Here is a 22357-nt window from a genome sequence, read left to right as displayed (position 1 = left end):
CAGACTACGCACGAAGTACAACGGGGGGAGACACACACGACAAGCAATGGACACGTAAAGAACAGAGAGGAGATCACTGGAGGGGCAAAGCAGTTCAACCATACAGGGAGGAGAATTCCGAAATCTTCTGGAACACCACCCACGGCCGCCAGAGAGCTTCAAACCTGGAAGGATCGGGCGAGTCCCTCGCAACCAGTCCCTCCATTCTACGGATAAGGAGGAGCTCTTGGAGCCATTCCATGAGAGAGGGAGGTGTGGGGCTGCACCAGTGGTGTGGGATGACTGTTCTGGCAGCTGTGAGAAAGTGAGGCAGGAGATCTCCTTTCACCTTCAAAAATTTACCTGGGATGATGGAGAGAAGGGCCATCTGGGGGGATGGGGTCAGGGAGTGGCCAGAGACCTTCCCATACAAAGTGAATACTGAGGTCCAGAAGGGTTGGATCACACCACATTCCCACTAAACATGGAAGATGGTGCCTACCGCGGCTCCACAGCGCCAAAAGAGGTCGGGGACCGCAGGATAGAATTTGTGGAGGAGGGTCAGGCATTGATACCATTGGGACAGGATCTTAAAATTCTTCTCCTGTTCACTTCAAGGCAAGAGCGATTTGTGCGACAGGAGAAAGCATCTGTCCCAATCAGCAGCAGGAAGGCGGGCGCCCAAGTCAGTCTACCAAGATCTAACAGGGAGGGGGTCCAGGGGTTGCAGCTTTCAAGAGGATGCCGTAGAGGAGAGAGAGGGCATGAGCTTGTACCATTAAATTCTCCAAAGCTGTGGATGGAGAGGAAAGGAGGGGCTTTAGCGAGAACTTACGCCAGAAGGCAGTTAAATGAAAATATTCCAACCAGGAGAGGGTGGAGTCCAGACAAGCAGCCTGCAGCTGACTCAGGAGGGAAGGGGAGGAGGAGGAACTGAAGAGGGAACCCAGGCAAACGTCTTCGGACGCAGACCACCCCAAGAAGTGGCAGGCGGAGACACCAGGTGGAAACATGGGATTCCTGAATAAGGGGCTGGGCACCCTAGCTATGTCGGCAGACTTACAGAGGCTATCCCACATGGACAGAAAGTGAGGCAAGTAAAGAGGAGCTGACTGTAGCAGGGCGAAAGTGAGAGCGTATCCAGGGGAGAGAAGGAAGATGGGCAGAGATGAGCTCTGTCTCCAAGAAAACCCATTGTTTGTCACATCTCAAAAACAAAAGGGAATATGGACACCGAGCAGACCGTAGTGTAGTAGTCTTATAGACGTTGCAATATTAAACAGAGGAATGATGCTCACCTTAGAGGGTTGTGAGCCCAAGTCACAACTCTGAAATCACAATATGAGATGACCGAAGGGTTTCTCTTCAAATTCTCAGCATGTTCCTAACACCACATGGGTGTATAATCGTAAAGTCAATGGACCAGCAAACCGGATTCCAGATAAATCCGGCAATAAGGAACTGTGCTCTTCTTAATTGGAAAATATAGATTTATTGGCATCAAACTCACACACAACGCGTTTCGGGCATATAACCACGCCCTTCCTCAGGTGTAATCGTTTCTGGTGTGTTCTGGCGGATCCAGTATGTTTGTACATTACATAGACAGCTATTGGGGTTGAGCCGATATTGAGATTTCCGGATCGTTTCTAAAATTCGACTTCCGATTATTTTCCATCTGAACCCGATCCCAATTCCGATCAGCAGGAAGTGTCCAGCAATAGCCTTAGAACCAAGTCCCAAGGATCAACCCCAATAGCTGTCTATGTAATGTACAAACATACTGGATCCTCCAGAACACACCAGAAACGATTACACCTGAGGAAGGGCGTGGTTATACGCCCAAAACGCGTTGTGTGTGAGTTTATTGTTTGTCACAGGATCTATAACGCCAGTCTAGTAGACAGAGAAGAACTGCTGCTCGGTAGTACAGGAGTGGGTCTGGTAGGCCGGCCCCACCCTCAGTTTTACGTCTGGTGAGGGTTTGAAAATGAATCCTGCTACAGGAAGGGCCCCATACAAAGTGTCTTGAGGGCAGAGAAGAAATGCCTAGGAACGGGGATTGGGAGAGCCTGAAAAAGGTACAGAAATCTGGGGACGATGTCCATCTTCAGGACATTAATACTCCCAAACCACGACAGCCCGAGGGAGCCATATGAGCTTAAATCAGAGCACATTTTCTCTAAGAGGGTAGAATAATTAAGATCGACCAGATCCTTGGCATCAGTGGAGACCTGAATCCCCAGGTACTTAATGGATCGGGCAGTGGCGTAACTAGGAATGGCGGGGCCCCATGGTGAACTTTTGACATGGGCCACCCCCCCCCAACGACCTCGACCGACCGCCTCCTATGCATTCCTGCGCGTTCTATTATGCCCCATAGTGGCCCCTGCACACAGTATTATCCCCAATAGTGGCCCCTGCAAACAGTATTATCCCCAACAGTGGCCCCTGCATCCAGTATTATGTCCCACTGTGGACACCCATAAACAATTATTATACTCTGGGGTCTTTTCAGACCCCAGAGTATAATAATAGGAGACCCGGGGGAATAAAAACATAAAAAAACTACTGTTTCTCACCTGTCCCCGGCTCCTACGCTGTCTTCTCCGCTGCCGTCCCTCATCAATGACATCGGACGTCACATGACCCAGGACGCAGGCCGGGTTCATGTGATGTCAGAGACGTCAGTCAACTAGGGAGGAGGCCTGGCCAGGATCGTGGAGAGGTCTGGATAAACATAATCTGGATAAATATATAGCTGGGATGATTTAGGAAAACCTGCACTCGCAGGGGGTTGGACCCGATGGCCCTTGAGGTCCCTTCCAACTATACCATACCATACCAAGGTAAGTAACAGTGTTTTTTATGTTTCTTACCTCTCCCGGTCCGCCAATCATTATACTCGGGGGTCCCCCCGACCCCCGAGTATAATGATAGCAGCGGTAGCAGCTGTCACCGGGCCCCTAATGTCCCGGGCCCTGTGGCAGCTGCCACTGCTGCTATGGCGGTAGTTACGCACTGTGATCGGGGCTGCCAGCGAAAAGGGAACTGAGTAAAGAAGTGGGCAACCTCCGCTTGAGGTAGAGAGACATTTAGGGCCTCACTCTTGGTCAGATTGACTTTAAAGTTAGATACTGCACCAAATTGCTGGAACTCATCCAAGATGGCCAGGAAGAAAAGGCTGGGGTGGGGCAACATAAAGCAAAAGGTCGTCCTTGTAGAGGGCGGCTTTGACCTGGGTAATACCCACAGGGAACCCCACTATCTCGGGGTGATCACAGATCATCACTGCCAAATGCTCCATTACGAGGGCATAGAGAAGAGGGGATAGGGGGCACCCCTGCCGAGTACCGTTACGGACCAAAAAGGGGTCAGGGCCAGGGGAATTGCCTGTCAGGGCTGATTGGATCACAAGAGCTACCTCTTCCTCAGAGATGGGGGAGTCCAAGGCTGATCTATCCACGCGGGAGATGGTGGGGAGGGCCATTCTCCACACACATAATCGCGGATCTTGGACTGGGTCGCATCTGGGTCCGCAGTGTCGCTGGATTCAGCAAGATTGTAAAGGGACTGGTAATAGGAGCGGAAAGTCTCCATGATGTCTGTCGGGTTGTGGAGAGAACGACCATTGCCACCCTGAACATGAGGAACGTATGTCCTGGTCACTCGGGGGTGTAGGCGTTTAGCGAGCAAGCGGCTACATTTGTCAGCGAATTCATAATAGTGTTTACGCTGTCTGTCTCGGCTCAGCACGTACATCTCATCCAGAAAAATACGGAGTTCCTCCCTCGTGTTGAGAAGCTCAGTAAGGGTGGACGTATTGGGAGACTGCTTGTGGACAGTCGCGAGGGAGTGGATTTTAGCCAGACGGGCAGTGATCCAGGCCGACCGCTCCTTTTTGAGTCGGGAGCCGTGTTTAATAAAGACTCTGCAGAGGACACAGTTAAGGGCCTCCCAACGCGATGGAAGAGGCATAGGATCATGAGTATGCACCTATTTGAACTCCTGAATAGTAGCCAGGACACCCGCACGGCAAGTGTCGTCTTTCAGTAGGGAGTCGTTATGGCGCCTAGTAAAAGGGCGGTGAGGGAGGGAGAGAGACGTAAACTGGGGCGTGGTCTGACCACAGCATTGACCCTATAGGGGCAGTTGGGGATCATGTAAGGGCGTGATGACTAACTAGAAAAAAGTCAAGCTGACCGTAGGAGCCATGAGCGGGGGAGTGATACGTGTAGTCACGTCCTTGGGGGTTTAGGAGTCTCCAAATGTCTACCAGACGATGAGTGTACAAGGAGGCTTTGAGTTTCCGCAGTTGGGCAGGGGCACCGAGGGTACTGAAGGATCTAGGACAAAATTGAAGTTGCCCCCTAGGACCACCACGTCCTCGCAGAAATGGGCTAACTTGCTCAAGAGAGATCTGCAATAGGCTATCTGTTGCTGATTGGGGAGATAGAAACCTGCAACTGTCACAACTGAGTTGCCGATTTGTAATTTCAGAAAGACATACCTGCCCTCAGATCGAGTACCGAGCCTAATACCTCATGTTGAAGAGAGCAGTGGAGAGCAATAGAGACCCCCTTCGACTTCGAACTCGGGTTGGCACTGTGGAACCACGTCGGATAGTATCTGTTGTGGATGGCGGGAATGTGGTCCTTCCGGAAGTGAGTTTCCTGCAAGATCAAAACATGAGAATGAGATTTGTGCGACTGATAAAGGATCAGGTACCTTTTCTACGGAGTGTTGAGACCCCGGACGTTAAGAGAGAAAAAGTAACAGAGGCCATCACCCAGTGATCTCAAGGAGGGGAACACAAGGAAAGGAGCTACCAAGAGGACACAAATAAAACAATCACGAGGGGAATACACGAGAAGGGAGAGAGGGACTAAGAGAGGGAAGGACAGTCCCGAGAGAGGGACGAAGAGAGGGAAGGCCGATAGCTAACATGAAGGCCGGTATTTTATCTGGATGGTGCAAAGCAATGAGACGGCCCTCCCTCTGAATTTGGAGGCAAAACGGGAAGCCCAGGAGTAAGCGATATTGTTGTGCACCAGGACGTCTAGGAGAGGTTTCAGGGCTCTCCGCTTAGCTAGGGTGAGACGTGAAAGATCAGGCATGAGTTGTACTGGGTGACCCTGAAAGAGCACTTGGTCCGAGTCTCTGGTAGTGGTGCACCCGGCATATAACATCTCTCAGGTTATTGGGGTCAGAGGAGCGGGGACCCAGGGCCCTGTGGGCACGATCCTTTGGTTCAACAGATTCCGGGATCCCCCTGACCCGAATATTGTTGCGCCTGTTACGATTTTCTAGATCATCAAAAGGAGTCTGAGAGGCGCTGCAGCTGAAGGGTATGTGTAACACTCAGGAAGGCCAGGGTTGGTATCACGGGTAATATATCAGATGTGGCCGGATTTCAGGGGGTCCCTGGGTCCCAAATGTGCACGAAATCTCCTTTTTGATGTCCCCGACTACCCACCCCCACTCTGATATCTGACAATGACAACAGACAAAACAACAACAAAAATTGAGGAATCCAAAAAAATAATAAAAATATATATATTTATTGAAAAAGCAATAAAAAACATACAAAACATATAACATACAATGGAGGGCAACACAGAGGGGTCCGACTGTAGAAAAACAGTCCGACAGAACCGTACCCCTCTCACTACTGATGAACCAGAGAGTTTCTCCCTATATATATGGTGTATAATCCTAATTAATCAATCCCTTATAGAAATAAATAAATACACTGCACCAATATAATGCACATATGTATAATAAACAAAGTGCATAAAAATATACATATAAACCTCCAAAGGAGTATAACCCCTATAACACAATCCCCAAAATTGGGGTATATTATACGTATAATGAGGAGTAACTAGTTTAAGAGGTGAATAGGAGGTATAACAATGAAAGTCATAGGTCCAAAATCAATACATACCCAAAGACATTTTGGCAGTGTAAGTAAACCATAAGGGGTTAACCCCGGAACAACAAGAGTGAGGGAACCAAGACACCCCGACGCGCGTTTCGCCTTAGCGTGGCTTCATCAGGAGGTGAATGACAGTACATCGCGATAGCATATAAATACCCTTCTAAATAATCGTCATAATACAACACACCTGTAGTTGCTTGCATCTGCAGTGTTTCCATGTCCCTTCATTTCCGGCTAAAGCCACGTATGCGCAGTGACGTCACCACGTACGCGTACCGTGATGACGTCACTGTCATTATCAGATGTTAAATAAAGTTCTGGCCGGTGCGCACGCGTGAACGCTCCGGCCGAATAGAATAACTAGAGGCCGTACAATACGGCTAGAATACTACAAAAACATGGCCGCCGGATAGGACATATATAGATAACGATCTCTAATGGAACGGAGCAGTTTGTAAATAACATACAAATTCATAAATACAAAATAAGATCCCACATAATAATAAACAGGTAAATACATAATTATATTGAAATTACAAACAATAATACAAAAACATGGCCGCCGAATAGAACATATATAAATAACGATCTCTAATAAAACGAAGCAGTTTATGAATAACATACAAATTCATAAATACAAAATAAGATTCCACATAATAATATATTAAATAATAAATAAACAGGTGAATACATAATTATATTAAAATTACGAATAATCCATAAATATAATGTCAAAAAACAAAAGTGTAAGTGCAATATATATAATATACATAATCAAAAAATAGTGACAAATGTATTATTACAATAATATAAAAAAGTGCAAGTGTAGTGCATATAATATACATAAAAGTATACATGATTTCTTATTTTAAAAGGTAACAAAATTAAATCAAGCAATAATACAATATTTAATCAAAAAGTGCAAAAGTGCATAATTACTAAAGTGCTATCAATAAGTGCAGTGCCAAAAGGTGCACACAAAAAAAAAAAAAAAAAAAAAAAATTAATTTTGTTTTCAAACAGCTCCGACTTCAGACATCTCATACAATGGGTCCAAATAAAGATTCAGGAAACATAGACAGGGCAAACCTACAACAATAACAACATAAAAACAAAACAAATTAGTAAATTATAATAAAAAGACAAGGGACACAATACTTAATAAAATTTGCGCAAGATGGAAAATACCAAAAAGAAATTTTACAAAAAGGACCTAAAACTTACAGCTTCATTTAATCCAACTGGGCTAGCTGTATCTAACTCCACAATCCAACGGGTCTCTTTACGCAATAGAGCCTTGCGTAAATCACACCCCCGACTTCCTAAATGGACGCTATCAATGCCCCGTACCCTGAAACCCCGAGGATCACTCTGATGAAATTCTTTAAAATGTCTGGGGACAGGTTGTAATCTTTCGAAATCACGAGATCTCGCAGATGCTGATATTTTCCCAACATGTTCAAGTACACGTACTTTAAGGGCCCTGCTGGTCATACCAACATATATTAGCCCACAAGGGCATGTGGCATAGTAGATCACCCCCTCTGTGTTACACGAAATGTGTTGAACAATGTTGTTGAGTAATTCTTCACATACAATACAGCGATCTTTGTAGGTAGTGTCCAGTTAGCAGGTGATGGAGGCAGAATGCTTTGGATAGATTAATTAGTAGTTGCTTGGGTAGTAAACTTGTATATACTGGTAAAGATGGCCTGTATCCAGGGGGTTAGTTCTCAACAAACTGGGTACACGTATGTAGAATAGCAAATGCAATTTGTCAGGAGTGGGAAACCCTCAATTTCTGCCAGACTAGCTATGGGCTTCTTAAATATAGATTTGTCCCAAAGACTTACTTGGATAGAGAGATACGTGTAGACGTCCCAGATGTATGGATAGGCAGGTCCATAAGCTTTTAGTGCTTGTGAGCTTGGAACTTCAGAGGTGAATCTTGAGTACAGAGGAAAAGACATCTCTGTTGGAAGTGATCTGAGAGTTGGCTGCCATTTTCAGCTCTCCATGTTCTATGTCTGCTGTCTCTACACAAAGGGGCAGACAAAAGGTCCCAAACCCCCCTAGAGGGGGCTGTAACACAACTCCTCCTCCAGGCCAATCAAGGAAGCTTGATTGGTCCTGAAGGTCACCTGATTATAATGGACACACCTTCACACTGACAACTCAAATTACAATGGCAAAGTATAGGCAGGTGTAGTTCACAAAAACATCCACAAAATGGCGCATTAATAGACCCTATGTGTGCTGGCTCTGATAGAATAGAAATATATAGAAAGAATGAAGGAGGAGGAAAATCTTTACCTTATATGCAAATGTCCATACCATCTCGGTCTGCAAGGACTATTAAAGGAAATGGGACGAGCAGTACTGGGACATTACATATGCAATTGCAGAAACGCATCATGGGAGTCCAACCTGGCGGAGGTAGTAGTAGAAGCGGACTTGACCGCGGATACATGGTGTTCTAGGCGCTTCACAGAAGAGGAGACAGCAGATAGTTCAGCTTTGTAAGACTGTTCCAGTCTATGCACATAAGATTCCATGTGTGCCTTAGTTGGTATGGCACTGATGGTGGCACTAAGGCAATGTAGTTCAGTCAAAGCATCCCCCAGTGGTGCCTCAGGGCCACTGAGATCTGAGACGGCAAAGAACTGGGCAGAAGTGAGACATGTTAGCTGATTGCCAGGAGGAGCAACAGAGGATCTGGAGGAAGATGTAGGAAGGGGGGGGGGGAGACCCAGCAGTATACCACAGTGAGGGAGAAGCTTGTGTAACTTGAGCAGGCCTTGTGACAAGAGCCCCCTGACGTTGAGAGAAAGGTTCAAGAGAGCCAGAGTCCATGTGGGTCTGAGTATGCATGGGCTAGGCAGGGAGGGAAGGCCAGTCTTCTTCATGTGCTGTAATGGAGGCAGGGAGGAAGGGGTAGGCCGTCCCCTGGAGCATGCAGCCGGTACCTGACATGTGGAGAGCCGGAGGTGAGCAGGGAGAAGTTCTGTTCAGCTGTGGTGGTGGTCTGGAGGCCAGGGAGGCTGGCGGAGAGCTGACCAGGTCCTCTTGATGAGCAGCAGCTTGAGAGGTCGCGCTGGCCGGTTCCCGGCATGTGGAACATGCGGCTGGCGCCATTTTGGAAAGCCCGCTGGAGGAAGCAGAGGAACCGAACAGGCTGCTCCCGGAGCCAGGGGAGGCGGCGTAGAGGAGGAGCGAGCCGGAGCTCTCTTCGACCGTCCCATTGCGCTGCTTGAGGAGGGCCGGTCAGTAAGGTAAGGCAGCACGGGGACACGTACGGGCAGGAGCCGAAGGTACAAGCATCCTCACACAACCATCGCTAGGCCACGCCTCCCCCCCAGAAGTGGGTAAAAAATAAATGGGAAATATAAAGGAAATCTTTCCTTGTAGGTCTACAGATCCAGTTTTAACTGGATCATGAAATTTTATGCTTGTCTGGTGCAACAATTTTAGGCTGGGGTCCCAAGTTGCTAAAACAAAGGATTTGGCCGTGACAGAAATGCTGTAATTTTACAGTACCTGCAAAATGGATGGGAATCTGGCTAATCCCATCCAAACATTGCAGAAAAATATCCACAGCGGAAATGCTGTGGCGTTTTTGTAAATCGCAGCATGTCAATTATACCTATAGAAACGCTGGTGTTTTCCATGTAGGTATAATAGGGACAGAAAGTCAGTAGAGAAAAACTCTTTATGTGAAAATCACTGCAGAAAAAAAACACAATACATTTCCATTGCGGTCTTTTCAACAGCGCTTTTTGGCTGTGACTCGCTACATGGGGCTATAGCCTTAATGTTTTTTTTCCTGGATATTCTACATAAAAATCTCATGCTTAACCCACGAGAAATTGCAGAGATGTCTTAAAAACACTAAAATAGACAAATCACTGGGTTCCCCAATTCCCCTGAGTTCTGAAGGAATTAAACATGGTGATAGACCCCTATATCCAATGTGATGAAAGAAGCTTATACAGATAATACTCATTGTCTTCCAGAAAATGATTGCAAGCACAAACTCTTTGGTATTAATATCTTCATTTATTTTGCTTGCAATGAAAAAACACAAAAGAGAATGAAAGAAAAGTCAAATCATTGATCATTTTACACAAAACTCCAAAAATGGGACGGACAAAAGTATTGGCACCCTCAGCCTAATACAATACTCTGCTGGAATTTTAGACGATTCTTCTTTGGCAAACTGCTCCAGGTCCCTGAGATTTGAAGGGTGCCTTCTCCAAACTGCCATTTTGAGATCTTTCCACAGGTGTTCTATGGGATTCAGGTCTGGACTCATTGCTGACTACTTTAGAAGTTTCCAGTGCTTTCTCTCAAACCATTTTCTAGTGCTCTTTGAAGTGTGTTTTGGGTCATTGTCCTGCTGGAAGACCCATGACCTCTGAGGGAGACCCAGCTTTCTCACACTGGGCCCTACATTATGCTGCAGAATTTGTTGGTAATCTTCAGGCCTCATAATGCCATGCACACGATCAAACAGTCCAGTGCCAGAGGCAGCAAAGCAACCCCAAAACATCAGGGAACCTCCGCCATGTTTGACTGTAAGGACCTTGTTCTTTCTTTTGAAGGCCTCTATTTTTTTTTCCCTGTAAACTCTATGTTGATGCCTTTTCCCAAAAAGCTCTACTTTTGTCTCATCTGACCAGAGAACATTCTTCCAAAACGTTTTTGGCTTTCTCAGGTAAGTTTTGGCAAACTCCAGCCTGGCTTTTTTTATGTCTCTGGGTAAGAAGTGGGGTCTTCCTGGGTATCCTACCATACAGTCCCTTTTCATTCAGATGCCGACAGATAGTACGGGTTGACACTGTTGTACCCTCGGACTGCAGGGCAGCTTGAACTTGTTTGGATGTTAGTCGAGGTTCTTTATCCACCATCCGCACAATCTTGCGTTGAAATCTCTTGTCAATTTTTCTTTTCCGTCCACATCTAGGGAGGTTAGTCACAGTGCTATTGGCTTTAAACTTCTTGATGACACTGCGCACAGTAAACACAGGAACATTCAAGTCTTTGGAGATGGACTTGTAGCCTTGAGATTGCTCATGCTTCCTCACAATTTTACTTCTCAAGTCCTCAGGCAGTTCTTTGGTATTTCTCTTCTCCATGCTCAATGTGGTACACACAAGGACACAGGACAGAGGTTGAGTCAACTTTAATCCATTTCAAGTGTGATTTAGTTATTGGCACCACCTGTTAGGTGCCTCAGGTAAGTAACAGGTGCTGTTAATTACACAAATTAGAGAAGCATCACATGATTTTTCATACAGTGCCAATACTTTTGTCCATCCCCTTTTTATGTTTGCTGTGGAATTATATCTAATTTGGCTTTTTGACAATTCTTTTTGTGGTTTTCCTTTGAAGACAAATTAAATGAAGATAATAATACCAAAGAATTTGTGATTGCAATCATTTTCTGGAAGAAAATGAGTATTATCTTACAGAATTGTAGGGGTGCCAATACTTTTGGCCAACACTGTATATTACTAGTAGAATACCCGCTGCTTCGCTCGCGGGAACATATGTTAAACTGTTGGTTATGCTAAAGTAAAATTTTCAGTGTCACACATAAATTGACATTTTGAGAGCGCTACAGTAAATCTTTTTTTCCACTTTAAATTTTTATTATTTTGGCATTTTACTAATTTATTGTAACATTGATGTGGACAACTTTTTTTTTAAATTTAAACATTTTTATTGATTTTACATATTCAATACATATTATGTAGCATAAACTATTACAACTATTTTTTGAACAATTTATCAAAAATTTAAATTTATGCACCTTACACTAACATATAAAAAATATACACCAGGGGTGTAACTACTGAGGTAGCAGGGGTAGCAGCGGTAGCAGCTGCCACATGGCCCAGAACATTAGGGGGCCCGGCGACCACTGCATTTTTTTAATAGGCCGTTTCTGGCTGGAGTTACTCCAGACGGTAACAGGCCCTATTTACTTACCGATCCTGGCAGCGGCGGGAATCGGTAAGTGATGCTGCAGGCCCCACAAACAGTATTATTATACTTGAGGGTCTGAACCCCCCCCCCCCCCCGAGTATAATAACCGGAGGCCCAGGAGAGGTAAGGGAACATAAAAAACTGTGTTACTTACCTCTCTGGGCAGGCTTCGGGCCTACTTTTGTGACGTCCCTGATTTCACATGACTGGACGTTGTTGAAGATGGCCGCCATCAGTGTAAAGTACAGCGAAGCCAAGGCTAGGTAAGTAACAGTGTTTTTATGTTTGTATCCCTCCTGGATCTCCGATTAGAATACTCTGGAGTCTGAAAAGCCCCCAGAGTATAATAATTGTTCATAGGTGTCTACAATGGGGCATAATGCTGGGTGAAGGGGCCACAATGGGGCAAAATCCTGTGTGAAGGGGCCACTATGAAGTATAATGCTGTGTGCAGGGCCATTATGGAGTATAATACTGTGTGCAGGGGCCACTATGGGGTATAATAGGGTGCGCAGGAATGCGAGGGGGGGCGGGATGTCAAAAGTTCACCCTGCCATTCCAAATTATGCCACTGATTTATACCCAATTAACAACATAGTGCAACCCTCCCCCCCCCCCTCCCTTCAGTGTAATGTATAAGTAGTTCATGGACCAAAGAGTAAAATTGGCTTACAGTTACACAACTATCTATAGTAGTGCTTCAGTGATGAAAGCCAGTGGCGGATCCAGGCTTTGCGGGGCCCTGGGCAACTGACTGTGGCGGGGCCCTACTTACAAAAACCCGACATGTAGGTTTTTTCTGTCCGCTTGAAAAGTCGGACATCTTTAGGACAGGCACGGAGTGTAAAACAATGCACCCGATGTCCATTTAAAGGGGTTCTATCAGCAAAATTATGCTAATAGAGCCCCACATATGCGTGAAGCCTTTAAAAAGGCTATTCAGGCACCGTAAATGCTACATTAACCCCCAGTCCCGTTTTTAAATAAAAGCATAAAAACATATATGCAAATCTTACTGAACATGCATCGGGGGCGGTGATGCACGATGCCGCGTCATCTGCGGGCACACCTGCCTCTTCTGTCTTCTTGAAGCGACGTCCTCTGGTCCCGTCTCTTCTGCCGGCTTCCTATTGGTCTTCTTCCGGCTTGAGGTCTTCAAATCTCGCGCCTGCGTAGCAGTGCTTCCCTCCGGATCGGATGCGCAGGCTCACTCGCCATTTTACTTAATGGCAGTTCGCAAGCGTGCAGTACGCTTGTGTAGTTCTACGGGGACTGGTAAGTGAGTCTGCGCAGTAGTGCTCTGGAGGGAAGCGCTACCACGCAGGCGCGGGATTTGAAGACAAGAAGACAGAAGAAGTCACGGAACCAGAGGGCGTAACTACAAGAAGACAGAAGAGGCAGGCGTGCCCGAAGATGACGTAGCATCGTGCATCCCTGCCCATGGTGCACGTTCAGGTACGATTAGCATATATGTTTTTATGCTTTTATTTAAAAATGGAACCGGGGGTTAATATAACATTTACGGTGCCTGAATGGTCTTTTTAAAGGCTATTCACGCATATGTGGGGCTCTATTAGCATAATTTTGCTGATAGAGCCCCTTTAAATGAATGCAGAATGTCACGGACACAGCTAGTGTCCGCTGCTAATGTCCGTGCAAGATTTTGAACGACATTAGCAGAAGACACTGACGGTAGTGTGAACGCCCCCTAAGATACTCCATGTGCCTCATATTAATAGCAATTAACCCTATCATGTCCTTCACATTAACCCCCTGTGTGCCTCACATAAGAGTTACTGATATGTGAGAGACATGGAGGTAAAAATGAAGTATCTTCATGATTACATATCTCCCAACTTTTGAAGAACTGAAAGAGGGACAAAATGTGTGGCGCGCTTAGCGCGCCGTGGCAAATTTAGCCCCGCCCACTTTTGTGTTGACTCCGCCCACTCGTTAATTTTTCATGTGCCCGCACACAGTATAATCCTCCTACAGTCACCCGTAAATTATATGTCCCCCCTCTATCTCTCCCCCAGTTTCATATATACCCTTCATCTTCCCCCAGTTTCATGTCCCTCTTCCATCTCTGCCCCCAGATTCATGTCCCCCATCTCTGCCCCCAGATTCATGTCCTCTCCATCTCTGTCCCCAGTGTCATGCCGTCCTCTCCTTCATCTGCCCCCAGATTCACGTTCCACCTCCACATTAAACTTACCTTCTCCTCCGCTCCCTCGCCGCTCTCGCTGACACATGCGGCTGAAGGAAGGAGCTGACACAGGTCAGCTCCTCGCTTCGCCGCTGCCCGCCTCTCTCCCTGACACATGCGGCTGAAGCTGCTCGCGTGCTCGCTTCGCCGCTGCGTCTCTCTCTCGCTGACACATGCGGCTGAAGCGAGGAGCTGACCTGTGTCAGCTCCTCGCTTCGCTGCTGCCGCCAGCTCCTGGCTTGTAGACGCGATGTACAAGCCAGGAGCCGGCGGCAGCAGCGAAGCCGAGGAGCTGACACAGGTAAGCTCCTCGCTTCAGCTGCATGTGTCAGCGAGAGAGAGACGCAGCGGCGAAGCGAGCACGCGAGCAGCTTCAGCCGCATGTGTTAGGGAGAGAGGCGGGCAGCGGCAAAGCGAGGAGCTGACCTGTGTCAGCTCCTTGCTTCAGCCGCATATGTGTTCAACTCAGATCTGCGTCCTCTGGACGCAGATCTGAGTTGAAATCGGGACATGCCTCCCTCCAACCGGGACCGCGGGGCATGTCACCCAAATCGTGACTGTCCCGCGGAAATCGGGACGGTTGGGAGGTATGTGATTAGTACCCCATATATCTCACACATCAGTAACCCTTATGGTGACGTACACAGGGGGTTAATGTGAGGGACATGATGAGGTTAACTGCTATTAATATGAGGCACATGGAGTTACCAAAACTAAATGAATAACTCCAAATGCCTGACATTAATAGGCATAGTAACCCCCCTCCCCCCTCCAGCCTGTACCTGCGCGTTCTGTCTTTACTTTCACTTTGCTGAACTTCTCCCTCTCATGTGTAAGATGCAGGATGGCAGGGATCTTCTGTAGAGCGATAAGCTCCGCCTCCTCAGCTCTCCTCACCCTCTCATTGGTTGACAGAGGGCAGCCAGAGAAGGGGGGGTGGGGGGTTGGAGCGTCCTCTATCCATAGCTGCAGTCTATCAGCCGATGCTGCAGGTACACAGTGTGCTTCACACATATACTTCCTAATAGGGAAAGTATATGTGTGAAGCACACTGTGTGCAGGGAGCTGCAGCTACTGATAGAGGACCGACAGGGGGCCCCTGCAAGTGCTGGGGCCCTCGGCAATTGCCCTACCGACCGACCCGAGTTTTGTTAGGTACGGGCCCTGCCGCGGGGCCCCGGGCGGTTGCCCGGCTCGCCCGGCCCTGGATCCGCCCCTGATGAAAGCTCCCTGTATAATAAGCAATAATGACAATCTTACTATGAGGCCGTTTTTGCCTGACCAATATTGCTGCTCAGTAAGGCTGCTTGCACACTACAGTAACACTACAGTTTCCGAGCCGTGGATTCTACATCTCCATAGACTTCTATGGAGCCTGCAAAATTCACAGCTTTGTGCACAAAGAAGTCTATGGAACCACCAAATCCATTGCCTGGAGGCCCGTGAAAAATACTGTAGTGTGCAAGCAGCCACTAAGAATACCAGACATGTTTTGTCAGTGCATGCTTGCATGTACATGTATGTGATCCATGCGTATGTATGCGTGTGTGCATGCACGTGTGTATGGTCCGTGTATATGTATGCATGCGCACGATCCATTTGTATGTATGCATGCATGCATGTGCGTGAATTTGTGTGTGCCCACATGTGATCCATTTGTATGTATGCATGTGTGCATGCATGTGTGTGGTCCGTGTATATGTATGCATGTATGTGTGCATCCATGTGTTTTTGCGTGCACAGAGCAAGTATCCATGCGTGCGGTAGTTGTGTGTGAGTACGCCTGTGCTCTGTTTGTCCGTGTCCGTGTGTGATGCATGTAGTGTGCATCAATCTGTGTGTGTTTGCATGCGTGTGTGGTATTTAAGGGGTTGTGTTGTGGTTATTTGTGGAGTGTTTGTGTTGTGTGTGTCTAGAGTAGTCTGGTGTTTGTGTGTTATGGCATTTGTGTGGTGTTGTGCTTGTGCGTTGGTGTATGTGTGCTGTCTGTGTGATGTTTACACTCACCGGCCACTTTATTAGGTACACCATGCTAGTAACGGGTTGGACCCCCTTTTGCCTTCAGAACTGCCTCAATTCTTCGTGGCATAGATTCAACAAGGTGCTGGAAGCATTCCTCACAGATTTTGGTCCATATTGACATGATGGCATCACACAGTTGCCGCAGATTTGTCGGCTGCACATCCATGATGCGAATCTCCCGTTCCACCACATCCCAAAGATGCTCTATTGGATTGAGATCTGGTGACTGTGGGGCCATTGGAGTACAGTGAACTCATTGTCATGTTCAAGAAACCAGTCTGAGATGATTCCAGCTTTATGACATGGCGCATTATCCTGCTGAAAGTAGCCATCAGATGTTGGGTACATTGTGGTCATAAAGGGATGGACATGGTCAGCAACAATACTCAGGTAGGCTTTGGCGTTGCAACGATGCTCAATTGGTACCAAGGGGCCCAAAGAGTGCCAAGAAAATATTCCCCACACCATGACACCACCACCACCAGCCTGAACCGTTGATACAAGGCAGGATGGATCCATGCTTTCATGTTGTTGACGCCAAATTCTGACCCTACCATCCGAATGTGGCAGCAGAAATCGAGACTCATCAGACCAGGCAACGTTTTTCCAATCTTCAATTGTCCAATTTCGATGAGCTTGTGCAAATTGTAGCCTCAGTTTCCTGTTCTTAGCTGAAAGGAGTGGCACCCGGTGTGGTCTTCTGCTGCTGTAGCCCATCTGCCTCAAAGTTGGACGTACTGTGCGTTCAGAGATGCTCTTCTGGCTACCTTGGTTGTAACGGGTGGCTATTTGAGTCACTGTTGCCTTTCTATCAGCTCGAACCAGTCTGGCCATTCTCCTCTGACCTCTGGCATCAACAACGCATTTCCGCCCACAGAACTGCCGCTCACTGGATGTTTTTTCTTTTTCGGACCATTCTCTGTAAACCCTAGAGATGGTTGTGCGTGAAAATCCCAGTAGATCAGCAGTTTCTGAAATACTCAGACCAGCCCTTCTGGCACCAACAACCATGCCACGTTCAAAGGCACTCAAATCACCTTTCTTCCCCATACTGATGCTCGGTTTGAACTGCAGGAGATTGTCTTGACCATGTCTACATGCCTAAATGCACTGAGTTGCCGCCATGTGATTGGCTGATTAGAAATTAAGTGTTAACGAGCAGTTGGACAGGTGTACCTAATAAAGTGGCCGGTGAGTGTATATGGTGTTTGTGTGTTGTGTGTGGTGGTGCGTGTGTGGGGGCATGAATCTGGGGCAGAGATGTGGGGGGAAGAATCTGGGGGTAGAGATGGGGGACATGAAACTGGGGCAGAGATGGAGGGGACATGAAACTGGGGCAGAAATGGAGGGGGGACATGAAACTGGGGGCAGATGAAGGGTGTATATGAAACTGGTGGAGAGATAGAGGGGGGACATATAATTTACGGTTGACTGTAGGAGGATCATACTGTGTGGAGGCACATGAAAAATGAACGAGAATGGGCGGAGTCAACATAAAAGTGGGTGGACTGCACTGGATTGTTACTGCACTGCAGTTGGCTAGAATAACACATTGTCCCTGCGTGGTGCATTTGCTAAATGTAGTGATATTTGTGGCCCATTAAAACATATATAGTGGTTTAAAGGAGGTGGCCAAATGTGTCTGCAAGTTTCAGTTACTCTTTTGTGGCTAAAATCAATTTATAGGTCTTGCAGCAACAAAATGGTTTGCCCTTGCATTGAATAATCTGTGACTTTCCATCTAACTGGAATGAAATCTTGCACATGCTAAAACATCCGTGTGAGCAGAAGAAGATGTTGTGTGGTATCTAATTTTCGGTGTAATTGAGTTAGACCCCTTACAGACAACTGTGTGCTATCCAGATTTTTCCTGGATAGCACACTGACCCATCATTTCTATGGGCCCGTATACATGGACCCTGAATTACACGGTCACATGTGGGCCAACAGTCCGGACAGCAAAATATCGAACAGGCCCTATTCCTTTCCAATTTTGTGGCCCTGCTTCCATGGCTCCTATTCATTAAATGAAAGGGGCAGCGGAAGCATGGCCGGTGCATGGGCGGCACATGGGTGACATCTGTGTGTCGCCCATGCCAATAACCACATAAGGACCGTTGTACGTAAAATTATGGCCAGCGGTTCTGGTACCTAAAGACCGGACCATTGCCGAAATACATCCGGTCTTTAGGTAGCCTTTTGGTGGGGGGAGGTGTGCGAGGGGGGGCAGGGGTTAGGTGTTACTAACACCTAAACCCCCCCGCCAATAACGTTCAGTTGGACTCAGCTCCGACTGGACCTTTTAACCCTTTCGATCGCGCCGTGAAACATCATGACGTGATCAAAAGAGATCCGCCACGTTAATGTCCCCATCGGCACCCCCTGCGGCAGGATCGGGGGGTGCCGCTATGAGTAAAAGGCAGCCTGAGGTCTGGCCAGTGACCCTAGGTTGCCGGAGCCCCCACATACCTGGTTGATCCTGCCGGGCGATGGAGGAAGTGAGCGATATCGCTCACTTCCTCTGTAGCTTGCAGGACACGAGCAGGCTCCTGTCTTTCAAGCTACAATGCAGAATCAGTTGATGCTTTCATCAAAGCATCAACTGATTCAAGTGTCCTAAAGGGACACGTGAAAAAGTAAAAAAAAAAAAAAAAAAGTGTATGAAAAAAAATAAAGCCCCAAAATCCCTTTTTTTCTTTAGAAAATGAAATATATATATATATATAAAAAATTGCACTGAAAATGAATAAAAACAATGTATATCTGGTACCGCCGCGTCCGTAACAATCTGTACAATAAAATTGAAATAATATTTAATGTACACGGTGAACGTCGGAAAAAAAACCAGAAAAAACCTGCCGGAAGTAATGATTTTTCACCATCTCACCTTACAAAATATGCTATAAAAAGTGATCAAAAAGTCATACAGTCCTATGAAAAAGTTTGGGCACCCCTATTAATCTTAATCATTTTTAGTTCTAAATATTTTGGTGTTTGCAACAGCCATTTCAGTTTGATATATCTAATAACTGATGGACACAGTAATATTTCAGGATTGAAATGAGGTTTATTGTACTAACAGAAAATGCGCAATATGCATTAAACCAAAATTTGACCGGTGCAAAAATATGGGCACCTCAACAGAAAAGTGACATTAATATTTAGTACATCCTCCTTTTGCAAAGATAACAGCCTCTAGTCGCTTCCTGTAGCTTTTAATCAGTTCCTGGATCCTGGATGAAGGTATTTTGGACCATTTCTTTCTACAAAACAATTCAAGTTCAGTTAAGTTTGATGGTCGCCGAACATGGACAGCCCGCTCTCAAATGATCTGAAAACAAAGATTGTTCAACATAGTTGTTCAGGGGAAGGATACAAAACGTTGTCTCAGAGATTTAACCTGTCAGTTTCCACTGTGAGGAACATAGTAAGGAAATGGAAGACCACAGGGACAGTTCTTGTTAAGCCCAGAAGTGGCAGGCCAAGAAAAATATCAGAAAGGCAGAGAAGAAGAATGGTGAGAACAGTCAAGGACAATCCACAGACCACCTCCAAAGAGCTGCAGCATCATCTTGCTGCAGATGGTGTCACTGTGCATCGGTCAACTATACAGCGCACTTTGCACAAATAGAAGCTGTATGGGAGAGTGATGAGAAAGAAGCCGTTTCTGCACGTACGCCACAAATAGAGTTGCCTGAGGTATGAAAAAGCACATTTGGACAAGGCAGCTTCATTTTGGAAACAAAAATTGAGTTGTTTGGTTATAAAAAAAGGCGTTATGCATGGCGTCCAAAAAGAAACAGCATTCCAAGAAAAACACATGCTACCCACTGTAAAATTTGGTGGAGGTTCCATCATGCTTTGGGGCTGTGTGGCCAATGCCGGCATCGGGAATCTTGTTAAAGTTGAGAGTCGCATGGATTCCACTCAGTATCAGCAGATTCTTGAGAATAATGTTCAAGAATCAGTGACGAAGTTGAAGTTACGCCGGGGATGGATATTTCAGCAAGACAATGATCCAAAACACCGCTCCAAATCCTCAGGCATTCATGCAGAGGAACAATTACAATGTTCTGGAATGGCCATCCCAGTCCCCAGACCTGAATATCATTGAACATCTGTGGGATGATTTGAAGTGGGCTGTCCATGCTCGGCGACCATCTAACTTAACTGAACTTGAATTGTTTGTCCAAAATACCTTTATCCAGGATCCAGGAACTGATTAAAAGCTACAGGAAGCGACTAGAGGCTGTTATCTTTGCAAAAGGAGGATGTACTAAATATTAATGTCACTTTTCTGTTGAGGTGCCCATACTTTTGCACCGGTCAAATTTTGGTTTAATGCATATTGCGCATTTTCTGTTAGTACAATAAACCTCATTTCAATCCTGAAATATTACTGTGTCCATCAGTTATTAGATATATCAAACTGAAATGGCTGTTGCAAATACCAAAATATTTAGAACTAAAAATGATTAAGATTAATAGGGGTGCCCAAACTTTTTCATAGGACTGTATGTACCCCAAAACAGTACCAATAAAAAGCGCAGGTTGTTCCGCAAAAAATAAGCCCTCAACCAACACTGTCAACCGAACAATAAAAATGTTACGCCTCTCAGAAGATGGCGATGTAAAAAACATTGATTTATGTCTCCAAATGGGTTTTTGCTATGCAGAATTAGTATCGCATTAAAAAAATAATATAAATGAGGTATCGCCGTAACCGTACCGACCCAAAGAATAAAGGCTACATGTTACTAATACTGTACACTGCATGGCGAAAAATTATAAAGGTAAAATTCAATGCCAGAATTGTTTTTTTTTTTTTTTTTTTTTTTAAATCCAGCAAGAAATAGTCAATAAAATGTATTCAGTAAGTTGTAGGCACCCAAAAATGGTGTCATTGCAAAACGCATCTCATCCCGGAAACCACAAGCCCTTATATGGCCACGTCACCAGAAAAATAAAGGAAATATAGCATCTAGCAATGTCAAGAGAAAAACCCGCAAAATCGCCCAATGCGGCTGTGTCAGGAAGGGAATACCATATATACTCGAGTATAAGCCGACCCGAGTATAAGCCGACCCCCCTAATTTTACCACAAAAAACTGGGAAAAATATTGACTCGAGTATAAGCCTAGGGGGGAAATGCAGCAGCTACTGGAAAATTTTTCAAAAATTAAAATGGTCGGAGTTTTTGGGTGCAGTAAGTGCTGGGGAAGGGGAGGGGGTGTTTTGGTTGTCTGTCTGCCCCTTCCCTGAGCTTGAGGACTGTTTTTCTTCCCCCACTTGGAATTCAGTCTGGCAGTGCTCCTATTAACCCCTTCCTGATGGAACAGGAGCACTGCAGATCCCCTATTTCAGTAGACCGGGCACTGTCAGACACAGGGATACCTAATGTGTATAATGTGTTTCACAGTAATTTTCTACTTTTATATGTATTCTAGGGAAAGGAGGGATTTAGAACCTTTATTTTTTTATGAAATCTTTTTTTTTTTTTTTTTGCACTATTTTATGGGAGATTCTATACATTAATATTGTGGCTGGTCATAGACTCCCCCTCCTAAAAAAAAAAAAAAAAATTTTTTTTTTTTTTGCTGACTCGAGTATAAGCCGAGGGGGGCTTTTTCAGCACAAAAACTGGGCTGAAAAATTCGGCTTATACTCGAGTATATATGGTATATAAGCTGTGTGAGCGGATATCAGGGGACTCCCCAGATTTAGAGCTTACGAGGGAAAATATACCAGAAGTGACCCCCAGAGTGACTCCCCCAGTCATAGGAGCTACTGGGACATAGTAGGGAATTTGGTGTTTGAAATATACTCCACACAGCTTACATATTCCCTCTTCGCCATCCGCTGTGCAGTCACGTCTGGGATACTAATACTCACTACACCCCCTGAGAAATTCTTTGAGGGGTGCAGTTTTCAAAATGGGGCCACTCCTACAGGCTCTACAAACATGACATGGTGTTCAGATACCAAACATCCAAATCTGTACTCCAAAGGACGCATTGCGCTCCTGCCCTTCTGCGTCCTGCTGTGTGCCCAAACTGCAGTTTATGCCACATGCATGACACTGGTGTACCCAGGATAACGGACGTAATGTCATATGTGGGTATAAACTGATATTAGGGTATAGCCAGACACAGAAGGGAAGAAGAGTTATCGGGTTTTTGGAGCACAGACGGTTTGGATTTTGGATGCCATGACACTTTTGC

This window comes from Leptodactylus fuscus, chromosome 1 (genome assembly GCF_031893055.1).
Source record: "Leptodactylus fuscus isolate aLepFus1 chromosome 1, aLepFus1.hap2, whole genome shotgun sequence".
NCBI lineage: Eukaryota > Metazoa > Chordata > Amphibia > Anura > Leptodactylidae > Leptodactylus > Leptodactylus fuscus.
This window is presented reverse-complemented; position numbering follows the sequence as displayed.